The sequence below is a fragment of the Melopsittacus undulatus genome, chromosome 5, assembly GCF_012275295.1.
Source record: "Melopsittacus undulatus isolate bMelUnd1 chromosome 5, bMelUnd1.mat.Z, whole genome shotgun sequence".
In the NCBI taxonomy this organism is placed as follows: Eukaryota; Metazoa; Chordata; class Aves; order Psittaciformes; family Psittaculidae; genus Melopsittacus; species Melopsittacus undulatus.
In genome coordinates, this window is record NC_047531.1 from 86,205,180 (window position 1) to 86,221,615 (window position 16,436).

The 16,436-nt window shown below is 40.5% G+C and overlaps 1 protein-coding gene across 6 annotated transcripts in view; it reads left to right on the top strand.

Moving 5' to 3' along the window:
- The window catches only part of EPS8 (EGFR pathway substrate 8, signaling adaptor), a 122,238-nt gene that overhangs the window by 30,495 nt on the left and 75,307 nt on the right, over positions 1–16,436 (top strand). For 4 of the 6 annotated variants that reach the window (XM_034063080.1, XM_034063090.1, XM_034063082.1 and 1 more), the window contains exon 2: positions 3,028–3,165. The exons of 1 other annotated variant lie outside the window; for it this stretch is intronic. The gene's annotated coding sequence lies outside the window, so the exon portion shown is untranslated. Of the gene's footprint in view, positions 1–2,771; positions 2,790–3,027; positions 3,166–16,436 lie in introns of those variants that run through there. One more of the 6 variants, XM_034063083.1, reaches the window with a different exon arrangement.

Here is a 16,436-nt window from a genome sequence, read left to right on the forward strand (position 1 = left end):
ATAGCACTTGTGCAGAAGTGGTTATAGCTCATTGTAGAAATTATCATGTAAATATGGGGTTTGTGATTGTTGGTGTTACAGAAAGAGAGCTGCAGAAGTACAGAGTGGCAGTAAAACATCCAGAGCTGTGGAGGGTTTTTGTGTATTGGGTAGTTGAGGAATTGTTTGTGAGTGTTGTAGAGAAATATCCTTTTACATTTTGTTTTATTTTATTTTATTATTTATTTTATTATTTTATTTTTTAAGGATATTATAGAGCCACTCTGAGTTACTAAAGGTTTACTAAGGACAATGCTTTTCACGTGGTTATATGAGGCATTTTGCACTTGTGAGAATCTGGCATGAGCTGCTGGAATTACAAACAAGACCAGGGAAAGAAACATGCACTGTGTGGCCTGAATGAAACAGGGAGCAATCTCTAGTGCCCTCTTTTGATAATATATTCAATGGAACCAGTCAGGGGAGGATCTTAAGTGATGTAGGTTGTTGGGCTCATTCTTCAAGTGGCTGTAACTCCTACTTACTTGGGCTCTTACTAGAAGTGAAATGAAAAATACCTTGTACCTCGTAGGAGGCAGTCCTACTTGTAGTAAGTAATATTGCCAGAGTGATAAAAGCAGAGCAAATCTCTGCTGCAGCATCTTTGAAACGAGCTGAAGGTTTACACAGAGTCAGATGTAATTTCTGAGAAAGAGCTAAGTTTTTTGTTGCAGAAAGAAAACATAACGAAAACCTTAACCTTGAAACTTTCCATTTCCATACATTTAAATCCGAAGGCTAAAATGTTTTGATTGTCCTGTCTTATCTTGCTAGAAAAGCCTTTTTCCTACAATTAAAAGGGCATAAATTTTTCTAACTGATGCCAAATCCAATGCAAGCCACCCACACAGTTATTTCACTCTTCCCTCCCATCATTGTCTGATATGTTGTTTGCACAGTCATTATTCATTAACTGTGTTCATGTCCACGGCTGCAGACAGTAAAATCGCATTAGCGACGAGGAGCTCTGACACTCAGCAGTGAAATCTGTTTTTTCCTTGTCTGTTTCACATTGGCTTTCAGATGAGAATCCCAAAACCTGATGCCAATTTTGGAGATAAGAAGCTTGGAAACAATGAAATGCTGGTGTAGTTTGTACTTTCTTTTCTTATCAGAATTAGTTCTTCTGTACTGCTGAGAAGAAGCTACTGAGATCACAAGTTACTATTGAGAAATAAAAGAAGGTTGTCTGTCCACTTTTTTATTGTACATACACATATGTATGTGCGTTTATACATATGTATGAAGCCACACCTATTCTTGTCTCAGAGCTTTATAGATGACCCTGTCTTATGTAGCATTAGCTTTTCCTCTTTGGTATATCCTCAGGTGGCTGTGTCTGCCCCTTTACCCTTTTAAGAGAGAGACTTACACAAAGGTCTCACTATGATTGCTCTGAAGGCTTTTGTTATGTTGCTTTGTCAGTGTTTGCCCTTGGTTCCTCTGAAATCAGTGGCAACCTTCTCACAGTGACCCAGAGCATTGGCAGGCACTGGATGAGCTGCTAGCTGTACCTGGCTCTTAGAGTGCTCCTCATCCTTTGCATTCTTACCTTACTAATAACAATGTAATCTTTATCTATGTTTCCAAGGGAGAAAATGAGCGTGGAGAGGTAGAATGTCTTGCCTAAGGCCTGTGAGCTGGGAAAGGCTGGGGCTTGTGGCTGGGAAATGAGGTATGGATGGAAGGCAGGTTACTGTGCCTTACGGTGTTGTGTCCATGTATTGTTCTTTCTTCAACATGGGTTTCCTGATCAGCAAACCATTAATAATTGCCTATCTCCCCTTAAAATACTTTTGTTTTTTGGACAGAATTACGTGATTAACAGATAAACCACCTGTATAATTTGGTCATAGTAGTAAGCAACTTGATAAGGTTCAGTATGTAAACTAGCTCAATATACTACCTTCTATACTAACATGCAACTACTGGCTCAATTCAGATTGACTGAATTGACCTATTGCAACTTGCCCAGTTCCTGGATTGACTTGTTACCACTTCTTCCTAGTTCTGTTGCTATATCAAATCAATCCATACTTTTTAATTATTTTTAACTGGATTTGCCATAAAACAGAAAACATCAGTGGCCCTGTGAGGGAGGAGGAATGGAACCTCTTGTAAAAGTCACTGAACCGGATTAATGTCAAAGTGATGTCCTAAAGAGTAAGTCATGAAAGAAAATCAGCTGTAAATAGGGCAGGTTTGGCAAAATTTGAAGGACCAGTCAGGACCTTGGATGGTGCAGCCAGGAAGCTGGAAGCGACTTGTAGGTACATCCAGGTTAGAACAAATTGTTGGATATAACTAAAGAAATGAAGAGGACTAAGCTTGTCTGAACTCTTAATGTTATCACATTCAAGATTGAGAGGTGGCAAAAGATTTGAGGAGAAAATGGGAAAATAGAGATTATTTTAAGTGTGCCCAGTAAATAAATAAATTTGCTGTCTCCTTCCTCTGCCTCTCCTCTTGGTTTTCACCTTACTCTTCCTTTCCTGCCTCCTTCTCTCCAAGAATCCCATGGGATCCAGCCCCAGTGAGGTGAGGAAGGGGCTCCACTCTCACCAATACCTCCATCCTTACGTGTGACCAAGCCTTAGCAAAATGTGTTTCAAACATGTTAACGCTCTCATTCCCTTTGGGTTTGCAGCCTTCTCAGTTCTGGTGTCCTGTCAAGTGCATGGTTTTGTAAACTCCTCACCCAACCTTGAAGCCTGTGCTTGAAAGCAGGGTTTAGGGTGGAGGTTGTCCAGGTATGCTGACCATGAGATACTTGTTAGCTTGTTGGAGGAGTTCTTGTTTTGTATTACTGGTATTTAGAAAGTTCATGTTGGACAGTAGGAAATGAGCTCAAATCAGAAATGTACTGCTCATTCTCACACGATAAGGGAAATCTCATTTTAAGAAGTCAGCGCTTAGCAAGTCTAACTGATTGTAATTCCACTGCACATTATACAGAGCTGAACCTGTTTCTTTTCTATTTTTTTCCAGTGATTTGTCCTGTTGGGCAACTGCCTTCTGAGTGACTGGAGAGATGCCAGCCATTTGATCTGAATCAAGCAGTGGCAGGGACAGCATCTACCCAGGGTTTAAATCCCAGGCACGTGGCATTTGCACAAGTAGTTACTGGTGAGTTGTATATAAGTGCAGGTTCTCTCTGTAGCCACTGGCACCTTGTTGCAAACTGTAAGTTTTTGGATGCAAAGGTTCACCTGCCTTGCTTGTTTTTCCCAGAGGGTAACTGACAAGTTTATTAAAATGAGAGCAATGCAGGTTACCAGCTAATCTTAAGAAATCCTTGCTATTTGTTTGTATATTTATGGATTATATTTCCCCCTCCCTCTTCTGAATAAGTAACTTCCTGGTGAGACCAAACTTTAAATCCATAGCAATTGGTGTGTTGGACTAGACAATATCAGCCATGCTTTTTTAATCAGAGGAGATTTTATAACCTCTGACTTAGTGCTTCATAGCCTGGAGATACAAGCTGTGGGGCTCTGATAACAGAAGTAGTGACTGGCTGCTCTCAGCATGAGGATGATTAAAAATGTGTGTGTGTGCACACATGCCTGTTCACTCCCTTTCCAGCTGAATAGAAAATGAAACTCCCCAAAGCCTGTTATGTAAGTGCATGGTTTTCCTTTTTCCTTCCTGTTTAAATCTCTGGGTGGCTGTGCGCAAACTCCATCCCCAGCTTTCTCTTGAAGATGCTTTGTAAAGAAAAGAGTGTGCTTGTTTTGACCTCTGAAGCATGGTCCTGTCTTCAGTTAAATACCAGACATAGTCTCTCTGCAAAAGATAATAGCTATTGATTTTTTGTCTTATTTTGAAGTCAGTCTCTTCCATTTGTGATTTTATGTATTTTTTTCCTTGTTAGAACAATGGCAATCTGCTTCTTCCAGCAGCTGAAATGCTGTGATTCTTTGACGGCAAATGTGTGGACTGCTGCCTTGCACCTTGTAACACCCTGCTTTATTTAAGTCGCAGTCATGCTGGCCCAACTGCTGTCTTCCTGGGAGTGTTGCACCAAGGAATTATTGATGAGCTGTGGCCTGGTCTGAAAAGCACACGTTCACTGTTAAAAGCAGCATATGTGCTCTTAGCTGTTGTTAATCATTTAAACACCTTTGTGAAATCTGCGTGAAGTAGCCTATCTGTACACAGTTAGGGTCCCATTAAAGCATAGATACAGCTCAGCATCACATACTGAATCTTCCTGTGAATATCAGAGTTGAAGTTTGGTGCTTTAAGCAAAACCACTTAAAGTTATCTTCTTCAGAAAGTAGGAGTCCCCTGTAGGGATGGATGTGGAATGGGTACTACACTTCCTGGGCTCTGGTCTGACTCTTTCAGGTTCTTACCACATTGTTAGGAGTGCTCATTGGAATATTTGGACAAATGCCTGGAGGTCAGTGCCATACTGAGTTTTATGTGCTAATTTAATAGCAGCAGAACTGGAAAATTGCTTGGGCCTAAAAAATGATGAGGGTAAGTCTGGCTTTAAGCTGAAAGAGGCAAAAGCAGAACAAGGAACATTATTTCATGGTCCAGTAGTGTATTAAACTAAGCTAAACCAAGAAGGTTTTAATTAATGGAAAGTTTGGGAAAAAGCCTTGGTGCTATTGTCAAGTATCCATGGTATTTTTTAAGTTGGAAGATACCTGTCCTTAAGTTCCCCTCATTCTCATTACTGCTGCTTTTCCCACTTCAGTTCAGGTATACCAGCTGCTATCTTGGGAACCACTGAAGGTAGATGCAATTCCTTTGTATTGCTCAAGAACTCTGAAACCCCAGTGCTTAAATTATGTATCAACTTTAGGTCTATCTCCAGCAGCTTTGGAGAAGAAAGGTTTTAAGATTGTTGCAATTTATTTCCTCCATGTACAGAAATAGAGCAAGCAAAGGAGTAACCAGAGCAATGCTTCTTATTTAAAATCATTACCACTTAGGTGGGTGCACTTTTTATTTCACTAGATTTTCAATTGTGAGAAGTTAGAGACCACAGATTTTCTGTAAACCCAACAATTTAATGTAGATAAAGGTTATTCTCTTACAGTGGAAGCATGTCTGTGTCTTGGCCATGAAGGCCCCAAACTTAAGACTAGCTGCTGTCTGTCATGTCTGTGGTCCCAGTCTGACTCACAGGCTTGAATACCAGCATGGAGGAAAAGGTAAAACCTTTGCAGCCCTGTAGTGTGGGTGGGAAAGCATTTCCAAATGAAAAGACTTCCTTCAAAACCCAGGATCATCAGGGAGGTGCATTGAAAATTCACTGCGCAAATAAAGATTGAGTCAGCCAATGCCTGCTTATCACATCAAGTACTGATTACACCATGACTTACATCACCATGTGCTATGAGTACATCCAGTTTGATGGCTTTGCCTATGGCTGTACTTAATATATGTGAGCTCCAGTGAAGGTTTGTTTTCTGTTTCTGAGAGCACTGTAGTAATAGAGCACAGAGCTTCAAGTGTTCATGAAGTGTCTTGCTCATGGGGTTAGATAGCATTTAGCACTTTGCTTTCAATCCCACTTTATTGCCTCTTGCTAGCTGCAAATGCAGTGTGCTCTTTTGAAAGTGCAGTTTGAATTTTTACCTGTAACCTGAATTTTCTTTCTTTTTTTTTGCATTTCTGATTTTTCTGTTAATTATAGGCATTGTGTGGTGTCAGAGCAGTATTAAACCAAAGTGATTGACAGCCACAAATATTGCAGAATGGGGTAAATGAACCTCTTGCCTGTTGGTTTATGTTGCTGGAATGCTGAAGCACACTGACAGAAGCTGAAGGCTGTCATAAGCCTGCAAATGGTTAATGGTCAGCCATCAATGATTCTTTTGAAACTTAAGAGTAACGTTAGCTTAAGTAGTTGGTATTAATCAAACCACTCTTCCACTGGAATACATCTTGCTTAGATCCATGGAATCACTGAAGCTAGATGGGTGTTTCTGGTGGTTCCATTACAGCAAAATTTAACTTCTTGTTGATTGTGAATGAACTTAACTTTTGAGGCTTTGTGTTATCTGCTCCGGTCACCTGTGTTTTCCATTTACAAAATGAAATTCCTAGGAACCTTTAATCCTGTATTTCAGAACGTATGTTTACCCTATCTTTTAAATCCTGAGGATAGGGAGGGCATTCTCGCATCAAGACCTGGCTGCTCAGGTGGGAGATTTGCTTTTGAAGAAATAGAAAAATGTAGGCTGAGTTTTGTCATTGCATGCAGTGAGGCTGCTGATGCCCACATGCCCTGCTCTGCAGGCAGAGGATCAGTGTCACAAATGAGAGCCACGATGCTCGACAAGTGTTGACAGCTTGTCATTACAGATAGTGGTTTTTCCTTCTGGCTTGTAGTTGAAATGGTTTAGAAATGATCATAATCTCTTTCTTCCCATTACTTGGGGAAGAATTGGGGTTTGCTTTTTCCAGATTTGGGGAGAGAAGAGACATTCTGCTTTGTGTTTGTGCTGAGTTTACAGTTATTTTATTGTCTTAATGTATCTAAAATCATTAAACTCCCACAGAGTGAAAGAGGATGTGAAGAAAAAGAGAGATGAGGCGAGAAAGAGGAAGAAATGGTAGTTAAACAGGTTGGGCTATTTCTTGGGTTTAGGTGGGGTGTTTATTTTACAGCAGTTATTACTGTTACATAGGGGAACCTGCAAGGAAGATATGTGGGTATGTGTAAGAGTATGGCATTCGCTCAGCCACGTGGCAAGGAGGAACTGTATATCAGCCTATTCTTCTCTGCCCTTTTAACTGGGCCTATAGAAGAATTGTACATTTAGTGTATAAATGTGGCTATTCTTTGCATGCTGGCTGCTGAAAATCAAATCAGTAAATGACATCCAGTGACACAAAACCAAACCCAAGCAAGCAAGCCCCCCTGTAGCGTGTATGCAGAGAGTACCCTTCATCCACTGTCATCAGGGCTGTTTGAATTGGCTTCCACCTTTGTTTTGAGAGGTTGCTGTGGTGATGAATAACCTTTGCTGAGGGTGTGTGAGCAATAGTGCGCACGTGCCTCCGTTCCTGCATCTAAAACAAGGCTGCTTTTCACCCCCGCATCAGAGCGCATATCCCAGCAATGGTTGGCTGCTCCCCAGAATGAGTTAAACAACAAAACTGTTGTCTTACAGCTAGTTACTGATGTGATGTTAATCTAATCGCTGCCTCACATTGCTTTCATACCAGGTAGCAGGAGACCGGGTGGTGGCAAAGCAGTATCTTTTTTCCATTGCATGGAAGAGGAAATGCAGGGTAGCCAATATGCTTTATCTGCAGAAGGTTATGACACCTGAGCTGTGTCTTGTTTCCTAGGCTGGAGTAGGTAGAGACGTAGACTGAAAATGTACCCTGCAGAAGGAAAGAGGGAAATGCTATTATCTGAGTGACCTCTCTTGTTTCCCTTTTTTCCTACCACTGTGATGATTACATTTGCTACACTGAGGAAAAAAAACCTGGGAGACTTTGTCTGGCTTATTATTGTTTCTTTTTATTCTCTATTTACCGATAAATAAATTATTATTAAATTTCCTGCAGCTCAAAATAGATGAGTGTTTCTCATGCTAAGATAGGAAAATCTGATGTCATAACTATATATTGATCAGAAAGTGTGTGAAAGTTAAAATATACATATGAATATTCTACATGAGATTTGCATGCTTTTTTCTTGAAGTTGCACTGGTACAGTGTTGGATGTTATGGTTGTCTAAGTAAATATCACTTCTAGATAAAGAAGTGCCTTCAAGAAAGTCTTGGAAACTTTGTTCTCCCCCGTTGTTAGAGAGCCCTAGCAAGTGCTGTCAAGAGTGAGGCAGCTCATGGAGAATTCTCTTCCACGTATTACCCTTATTCCCCTTGTCTGTGAAGCTGCCCCTTCATAATATGTGGGAAGCACTCCGGGGAAAACTGAGTCATTCAGAGATGAGCTAGTGGCCATGACAAATACAGTGCAGTTTGAAATATCTACTTTTTCTGTGTAATTCCTAAACCAAAAAGAAGTGTGAATTACTCAGTTTGTGTCAGCTCCCCATCTCTTCAGAGACCATTATAACTGGTGGTTTCATTTGTACTTTGAAGGCTGCTTTGCTCTTGACTGTAGCCATACCAAAGGATCAAAGAGGAAGATGAAAACGTTTTAAAACCAGTAAAGCCTCTCACAGTGCTTAAAGAGAAGGTGTGAAGGGAGAGTGCCCGGCCCCCTTGCATGGCTGATGGGGCTTCTTGCTGAGTTGGAGCACCTGGGGAAACAACCTCCTCTCCCTCCTGCATTTTGTTTTCAGGGCTTGTCATCTTGAAGATCCCAGCACAGTTTGAACTTGCTGTCAGGTCCCATCGGAGGCTCACTTGGTTAAAATCACCTTCACTAAGGAGGATTTAATTACGTCTTCCCATTCAGGCTCCCCTCCTGAATATTGGAGTATCTGGAGAATGCTGCTAATAGAGTGGAGCCAGCATGTACAGGAATAAATGAATAGCAGTACTGTAACTGTGCTTTTTACATCTGACACATTCTCCAGGGCTAACCCTGCATCTCCTGTACTTCTTCACATTCATTTGTTCCATTAAGTTCTGCCTTTTGAAATATTTTGTGATGAATGAGTTCACTTTACAAGGCAGTGATCAGCAGCAGCTGTTCATAGTCATACTTTAAATTGAATCCATCTGCCAGTGGGCTCTTTCAAGTGTGAGTTTCATATTGTCAGGAGAGCTGATTACACCAGAGCAGTATCTGGGTGCTGTTTGCCAAAAAGAAAAGGAAAAGAAAGCAACAAAGTGTGCTTGGAGGGGCTCTGGGATACTCTTGCAGTCTCATTTATAGAGCCATGATTTAACCTTTGAGAGGAGAGAAAAGTGGCTACAAGCAGTACTTATGCACTGATGTGCAGGTAGGTGTTCAGGTGTAGACTAACATTAGGAGATGACCTGCAGTAAGCTTTGTAGTAACTATATGCAGTGCTTGCTGCTTGCTTTTTAATCCTGACCTTTTGGTGAACCTCATCACCAGATCTTTACACTGTTTTTGGTTGCAGTACTGGGTCATATTAATACTCTTCAGAGGATGAGCTGAAGAGAAAAAGATACAGCTTATTCAAATCAGCAAAAGGAGAAAACACTGTTTCCCCCCAAATTATACGTGGGCATAATTTCTTATTTTCATTTGTAATAGCCTTACATTGCTTTCATATGAGGTGGTAGGTAGCATCTGCTGAGGCTGTTTTGCAAGCTGCATGTAAGATGACTTGTGAGAACAGCAAATGGTCATTTGCTGACTGCTTTAATTGTTCTCATAATTTCATGTGAAACTTTGGTCCGTAATGTTCTCCATAAATTGTGTACTGAATATGGAGATCCGTTGATTCATGGCCTGCAGTCTGTTGGCCTTATCCACAGGTAACATGTCCTGTTTTCCTTCTCCTCAGTTAGTTCCTCATCAAGACTTTTGTGGGAGGACTTGGCTTGTGCTGGGATGTGTGTATAGCTCTGTGGAAAAGCATTTCCTACCACTAGAAGCTTATTCATCAGAGTACTGCATGTCTAACCGAGTATGTAATTTTCATTACATCATTCCACTTCAGGAAAGAAAACTGTCTTTGGAGAACCAGAACAGTGGTACAGCCTCCTTTGCAAACTCCGAGTTTTGTAGTAGGAGGGCCCTGTTTTATTTCTAGGCTCAGTTGTACTCTTCAGCCACAACCCTTTGTTGGTGGTCAGATACACGTTGTCTTGGTGTATGGCCTGCAGCAGCAAGAGACCCCATGGAGTGGGGGAAGTCCACCCGTATCTCCCTGCTATAAGCTTCTCCATCTCACATTTGCTGTTGCAGCCTGCAAGCACTGCTGCTCAACGGTGCAGCTGTATTGGTGCTGTATTTCTAGTGCTGTGCCAAGTCAGCACTTTAATTAACACTAAATTCAGTGCTGGCACAAGTATAGAGAAGGGAAGAAAAAAACCAACCGAAAGGACCAGACTCTAACAAACCAGAGCACCCAGACTGGCTTGTGAGCTTGTATTTTATGTCAGTTGAAGCTACTACAATGTCTCTGAAATGAAGTTGCTATGTGGTAAGAGAAGAACCTCTTAGCTTTTCTTTAGCATACAGAAAGCCGCACTGTGTGTATCGGAGCCTGTTACTGCTTTGTACCTGATAAACAGATGTTTTTTGTGGGTGTTTTTTCCCCTTTTTTTAATGGAGAATCATTAACATGTTCCACATGGAGATGGTGAGAATTGCACTTTGAGTGAAGAGGCTGATTGATGTTGGCTTATGTTAAGAAAATATGGCTGACAGAAGGAGTCAATACATGCTCTTTTTTTCCCTGTAGAGTGCATTGTTTTTCGTGCATGTGTTTAATCAGGGAGCTTAGCAGGGAAATGTCATTGCTTAATAGCTGGCAGTATCTTGTTATCTTCCTTTAAAGTACTTGATAGAGTTAAAATACACTTATTAAGATCTGTCACTCATATGAACGCCCATTTGGGACTTTGGATTATAAACATGCAGTATCTGTAAATTAGCTGCTGATACAGAGTATTTGGTCCTTCACTGTTTAACCTAACAAGCAGGAAAAGCTGCACACCAGTGAGCATATGAAAAACCTTTCTCTGCACATCCATAGAAAAATGTGTCCTTCCTTACTGGGAGCATTCAGACCTCTGAAAACTGCTGTGTTCTGATATCCACTTTTCAGGCTTCACAAGCTGATCTGAATTGAGGGATTTGGCAGGAGGGGAGAGAGGAAAACTCTTCTTTCCCTTCCCACACAGAGAAATGGAGGTGAACATAGAGAGCACACTAAAAGGAACAGGCTTCCCATGTTAGGAGGAGCTGTGCAGTGCAATGTATCCATGAAGAAGGTCAAGGGTATCTGCTCAGCTTTGGCCTGCGTGACTCTTGTATCCTCCTCCAAGATCAGTATGAACAGGCAGTGTACACCAATCCCACCACTGAGTGGGTATTTGAAGAGGCAGAATCAATATCTAAGAGGATTATGAATGACATTCTCAATACCTTGTCTAGACTACTGATGGTTAAGAATGAAATGATTAATTTCTAAACCCAGATTCCTTTCCTTTGGCTTACAGCTGTTTTAGAATATCAGCTCTTTGGCACCCTGGTATGCTTTAAGCAGAAAAGCTGATTGGTGTTTGGGTACTCTGTATCTTTAGCTTCTCTCTGGAAACCAGAGGAATAATATATTTTGTGAATATCTGTGACTGAAGACAGGCTTAGTGTTCATATCACTGAGATAAATTCATAGCATAAGCAGCATCATTGGTGTTGTGTAATGTTTTAAGGTTGTTTTCTGATTTGTATTTTCATGAATAGTTAAGAATAACATTTTAGCGTCTGGTTTAATTTTTATGAGGTATATGCACATATTTTGTCCCTGGAAATGCAGAGGTGGGAATGAGGTGAGGAAACAGAAAGTGCTGACTGAAGAGTTTTGTAATCTCTGTTACTTGCTGCAATTTTTGGTGGATGTCTGAAACTGTAATGGGTGAGATAATGAGAATGTGGTGGATAGCAAAACATTTTAAAACTGCTAGCAACCCAATTCTCATGTAGTACATCTCAGTAGGTAATCCTATGTTGGCATTACTACAGTTTCTCAGTTTATGTTGTAGCTATTATAGCAGAAGCTGAAATAATCTTTGCTGTTGTTTGAGGATTGAAATTTCTTCCTTTTATTTATTTAGAAATTCTATATGAAAGATCTGTTGATGTATAGAAAATTTAAAGCTATGGAAATGTTTTCCATAATATATTGTTGCCAGTATCTTTAATTACAAGTTATTCTTAATGCAGCCCAGGTTATAAATGGAGAGTTTACTTTTTTGTGGAATTCCCTACAGTAATTGAGGTGCAATACAGCCAGCTGTAAGCCAGGCAGAACTTCTTACTGTTATCTACTGCATCAGGGGAGATTTGTTTAGAGGGGAAAGTAAAAAAGGCTGCTCTGTGCTATTTACTTTACAAATAGTATTCCCTAAAAGCACCCTATAGTTGTGTAGCCGAATAGTATCTGTGGTGCAGTAGCAATGAGCTAAAAGGTTTCATTTGCTTCAAAAAATAAACATCCAAAATTAAGGACATTTTGGATACTTAATTACCAAATGTATTTACCTGGAGGTAGTTTACTCTCATCTCCTCCATAGTCAGCATTACTGTGATGAAGTCTTACCACGTGAAATTTCCCTGGGCCATATGAAGTTTACTTCTTGGTGCAATGACTTCTGTATATGCAGAAAGGCTGCTTGCAGACTGACACGTTACTGAAATCTGCAACAGCCGGCTAAATACCGAGGGTTTAAGTGCTGTTCACACTTGCGATGGTGGTTGTGTGTTTCTTTAAAAGATACAAAACCATGTCCATTTCCTCTATACCTACCGTCTGCTTTCTTGTATTTGTGGCCAATCCATCTTTATTAAATAGGTAGCTGCCTTAGAAATGATCTGTTGGGTTATTTCAAGGAGAAGAGCACCTCCTTGTAGTCAGCATTGTGCCACTTGCTGTTGGTCTTCTCTTTGCAGTTGCTCGCTCAGATGCAGGTACTGGTCAGTAAGAGGGGGGTAGGTGGCTCAATCATACTCTGCATTGTCACGGAATAGGCACTTTCTTGCTGGCATTATTTACATCTCACTCCTCAGTTGCTCTACAGTTAGATCAAAAGGAACCTGCAATACTGGATTTTGTGTCACAGGCCACTTTGAAGCTGGGTATGTGGCAAGGCATCATGCTTACTGCCAAGCCTCTAATATCCACTCAGTTTCATCCCTATTGGTGTCCTTTCTGCAGCTTAATCTAGAGCCCCTGCTAAGGTGCTCTGACACAGGTCATGCAGCAGGTGCCTTGTGTCACAGTGTTGCATCTATGTTTTTGATTCTGTGGCTAAGTAACATTTTGAGCAAAGAGGAGGCTGCTGTCCTGCTTTCTTGATAGAGTTAATTGCTGATAAATAGGTATCTGATATAGAACTTACACAGTATAGATACATTCCTATCTAATTGTGTTGAGTGCTTCCTAGAGCTTCATGAACCCATGAACTTTGGCACGTGCCTGTTCAGAGCAAGGTACAGCTGGCTGCAAGTATTGAGTCCTGTAATAGAGGTAAAGTACAAGACAATATGCTCTTCATAGCAAATAAGGAAATACAGATTCTCTCTGTGAAAAGGAAGAGTAGTAGGATGACACTGATACACCTGTATGGTTTTATAACATTGAACTGCAAGCACCAGTTGAAGGTTTCAGGTTTTGAAAAGGAAGGGTATAATTCTGACTTTAGTTTTCATGTTTATGCCTCTGTGTGTAAAGAAGTGTCTTTCTCTGTCTAAATTCTTAGTGAAGGTCAAAAAAATCACCTGCTTTATGTTGTGGTCAGTCATGGAGTGTTAGCTATTAACAGATGCAAAATGTAAAAGCAAATGGATCAAACATAGGAGTTATTATGGTTGTGTTTGCAAAGATGGGCTCATTTTTTCTTGTCCCATTGCTTTTCTCATTTAAAGTTTTTGACTTTTCCTTCCTGTGTAAATGAGGTTTTTTTGTTCAAAATGATTTTTTTTTGTTCAAAAAAAAGGGAAAGTGGAACGTTTCTCTTACAGGTGCTGAATTGTTTGTCATGCTGCTCACCCATGCTCAGAGAACACCCAAAGAAATTCAGTCCTGAGCTCTTTCTTCTTCTTTCTTATGGAAAATCCAATGAATCAAGCAGCTATAAGCCACAGTTCCCTTTCCCTGCTCCCTTCCCCCAGTTCTTTTCTCCTTTTCCTACTTTTCAGTGCTCTGTGTGTGTGTGAAATTGCTTTCCCTGCTTTCTCTGGGCTCATTTCCACTCTTTGCTGGCAAAGAGACACTCAGTATTGAATGAGCCAAATCTTTCCGGTGCTGTTTATCATTTACATTAGAGATTGGGTCTGCTGCCACAGGTGATTGTAAGTGGGATAAGTTCTGGATATCTGTCACTATCCTGATGCTCCAGCTTTGCTTTGAAAAACTGCTGTCTGCTCTGGGCTTTACCTCAAAGTTGCACAGATGAGCTCACTTCCCAGGTGTTTTTAACCAGCCCTTAGTCTCCTCTTTTGGTATGGGAAGCCTGGCAAAGCAAAGCTAAGCTTTGGGGTGTGTGTTCTGTCTGATTTTCTGTTGCATTCAGGATAGGCACAGCCTGTTCGTTGGTGTTCTGAATTGTTCCATGCTCAGGTGTTAGGGGATATGTTTGCTGTTAAAGTAACAGAACATGACCGTGTGGCATTGATAGAAAAGGTGAGGTGAACGTTGTAGTGTACATAGGAAGACACATGAATGGTATTGAATCATATACAGCTTCTGAAGCTCACAAAAATCTCTGTAGAAAACCCTTTTGACAAACTTGGTAGGGATTGTATAGGTGCAGTTGAAATGCTATGGGGTTCTGGCATAATGTACGTTAATGGTTTTATGTGCTCAGTTATCATTATCAACAAGATAATCAGTGAAACAGTGTTTCAAAATATATATGTTGAGATTTTCCAAAGCAGACTGGAAAACATACTACTGCAAGTAGTGTTCATGTCATGAGGAATTCTCACTGTTTTCTAGTGTGCTTTGTCAGTTTGAATCTACTTTTTTCCTTTAGTCTTTCAAGTTACAGTCTTAAAAAGTGACACTAAGTAGCCCAGTGTACATTTTAAAAGTCCTTACTATTTGTGGTATCACAGTATAATAAAACTGACTTTAGTCCTAGGGGCTTTGAAAAGGGTTCGGTAATTGTCTAGATGTTTACCTTGTAAAAGCTACCCTTATAACATTGGAATATACAGTGATTTAGTGTTGTAAAAGTATAATGCAATGGGTAGCTGTTGCACAGAAGCAAGGTGACAGCTTTCTTAAGGAACAGAAGACTTCTTGGTTAACGCCCTTAGAAAACTCAGCGTGGAACCTCATACAATAGTTAACTCATAAACACAATGACACCTCTTTGTGATATGCTAAGTTATTTGTTATTTAGGGAAGAGGTAAAGCAGCATCTCAAGTGTCAATACTTCCTGATTACCTCTTACATATCTTTTTTGAGGTGGAGCTTTGAAAGAATGCATTATTAACTGTGAAAGAATGTGTTACTTGCTATTTGAGGATTTTAAAGATTTTGATTTGTCATTTGTCTAAGTATGTAATAAAATCAGTGCGTGATTTACAACATTGTTAAATATATGGCCCTTAGAGCATTTAGGGTTTATCAGCAGTGAAATGTCTTGTAAAAGGAGATTTTTGTGAGAATTTAAAGCATTAATATCACCTGTGCTTGTTGCATGGAGACCCAAGTGTCCTGTACCTGGAATAGGGTCCCATCTCTCAACCCAAGACCCCAAGTAGTTTTCACTCTTATCTTTTGTTTCAGTGGATATTGATAAACAGCTGTGATAAATACAGATAATACCTAGGGAGCTGTTGGTTTTATTTGCTGAGTCCTTGACAGTGACAAAGATGACTTTGAGATCAAGAATTTCTTCACAGCTGATTTAAAGGTCCTGTTGACTTTGACTACCTTTCACCCACCCCTAAGGCAGTACTTGGAAAACGCCCATTGCCAGCCAGTATCTGTGTGTTTAACTTGGGCTGAGGAAGAAAACCCACCTCATTTCTCTCCTGCCCTTACTTTTAACTGTGTAACACTGGTGATGCAGAGAGTTTTGAACCTACCCACGCTTCCTAAATCTCCTGTGGGACACTGTGTGAGAAGCCAGTGAGGGTACCCTGCTCCTGATGCCTGAGACTCTCCCATCAGGTACACGGGCAGTGATTTGGGGCAGCCTGCTGCTGTCCTGGTCTCAGCTCTTTGTTTCTACCTGGCACATTGACTGTTCCTGGTTCTAAATGTCATTTGGGAAGAAAGTCAAGAACTTAAAGGTAGGAAGAGAGCAGCTGCTCACTCTGTAGAGACAAGGTCGCAGAGCAGGAAACACATTTCAGTGGATCCAGGTACGTTTACTCTTAATTTACCATTTGTTGCTTATGTTTCTCCTGTAAACTTTGCCTTTCTGTTTTTCTTTTAACTGGGAATGGTTGAATTAAGTACTTTACCAATGCATTCTTGAGCAATCTGAGAGTCCTAAGTCCAAGGTAACTTATGACACTTCTTTCTGAGTGTGTTTTGCTGTATTCCAGTAATAGAAACTTCAGAATGTATGAAATAGTTTGTACTCTGATCTTGTGAACTGCAGAGACAGGGTTATGGCTGGCCCACCTGTCTGTAATCTGTCTTTGGCTCAGCTATTTTCATAATAAGAAGGGTTAAAATTGTGGTGATTTTGGTTTGTTTTTTAACTTTTGAAGTTCTCTTGCTGAACTGAATGTTGAGGGCAGTTTTGTGTAGCTGTCTTTTATTGTTTCCAGTGGAGGAAACAAGGGTGCTAA